Source organism: Pteropus alecto, unplaced genomic scaffold, assembly GCF_000325575.1.
Source record: "Pteropus alecto unplaced genomic scaffold, ASM32557v1 scaffold95, whole genome shotgun sequence".
NCBI classification, from domain to species: domain Eukaryota; kingdom Metazoa; phylum Chordata; class Mammalia; order Chiroptera; family Pteropodidae; genus Pteropus; species Pteropus alecto.
This window is the reverse complement of record NW_006441071.1, coordinates 20617251-20618892: the sequence shown is the minus strand read 5'-3', so window position 1 is coordinate 20618892 and position 1642 is coordinate 20617251. Positions and strand designations below refer to the sequence as shown.

Genomic DNA, 1642 nt, shown 5'->3' with positions numbered 1-1642 from the left:
TTATCAGGCAGATTACCTAACTAGTGCTGATCAGGTGATTCCTCATTAACTGGTTTAAGATTCTATTTCTGGGAAAGTTGAAACTGTAATTAAGTTATGTCTTAGTTTGGTGATGTAGGACTTAGCATAAGTGACTCCATTTGGGGCCTGTTGTCTTGTTTTTAACAATTCTAATTACAGTTTTGCTTTTCCTAGCTTTTCATATAGATTGAATCATAAAGTATACACTACTTTATATGAGGCTTTTCTCATTCAGCAAAATGTTTTGTGAGACTCATCCATGTAGTTGCATATATCAGTAGTTGTTCATTTTTATTGCTGAGTAGTTTTTCCATTGTATGAATATATCACTAATTGTTAGTTCTCCTATTGATGGAAACCAGGCTGTTTCCAGTTTTGGTTATTATAACAAAAACAGAAGTTCCTATGAACATCGTTGAACAAAGCTTTTTGTGAATATATGTTTTCGTTTGTCTAGATATAAAGCTAAGATTAGAATTACTGGTTTGTAAGGTAGATATATGTTTACTTTCTAAGAAAGTGCTAGATTTCCAAAGCAATTCTACTTATTTTGCTCTCTCATCAGAAACATGTGAACATCTGGTTACTCCTCATCTTCACCAACAATCAGTGTTGTCTTTTTCTTTTTAGCTTTCTCGTGGTACTGGAGTGTCATCTAATTAATTTGAATTTCCATGGTGAAAAATGATATTGACCACTTTTCATATGTGTATTGTCCCTTCACATATTTTCAGAAGTGTCTATTCAAGCCATTTATTCCACTTTTTATTGGTGTGTGCAGGGAGAGGTTTTCTCTAATGAGTTGTAGGAGTTCTTTATATATTCTAGATTCAAGTTATACATATATGAAGCATAAATATTTTCTCCCATTTCCAAGGAATTTGTTGGTATCCTTTATAATCTTTTTAAGGTCTATAGAATCTATAGTTACGATATTTCATTAAATGTTGGTATTGGAAATCTGTGCTTTTTCTCTTTTCCCTGATTAATCTTACAAAGATTTTTGTCAATTTTATTAGTTTTTTTTTTTAAAGAACCAACTGTTAACTTTATTAATTTTATATATTGTTTACTATTTTACTATTTCTGTTTTTATTTTTATTTTCTCCAGTTTTGTTCTATTTGTTTTTTTTTTAACAAATTCACTTTATTTTTATTTTATTATCATTATTATTATAATTTTTTTTATGCCTACAGCACCTGGTCTTCTTAGGTGGTCTCCCATCCAAGTACTAACCAGGCCTGACTCTGCTTAGCTTCCGAGATCAGACAGAATTAGGCTTGTTCAAGGTGGCATGGCTGTAGACTGTTCTATTTGTTTTGAATTTAATCTGTTTTTAATTTTCTCATTTCTTAAGATATAAACATAGACTTTACATCTTCTTTTCTTCTCTAGGCAATTAAAGATATAAATTTCCCTCTAAAGATGCTTTAGCTGCATTAGATGCTTCAGCTGTATCAACTGTTTCATAGCTTTTATTTTTAATTACAGCTATATTACTCTATGATAAAAATTTTCACTCTATGGCTTTAATTATAGCATTGACATTTAAAATATATAACATGGTGATGCTTGTAGGGCAAATAGCTCTTTTAAAATAGTCTGAAACACAGCATATTT

The 1642-nt window shown here is 30.2% G+C and overlaps 1 pseudogene; it reads right to left on the bottom strand.

Annotated features, from left to right (window-relative positions):
* Positions 1-1209: 1209 nt before the first annotated feature.
* Positions 1210-1328, bottom strand: LOC112485093 (annotated as a pseudogene).
* Positions 1329-1642: the final 314 nt, after the last annotated feature.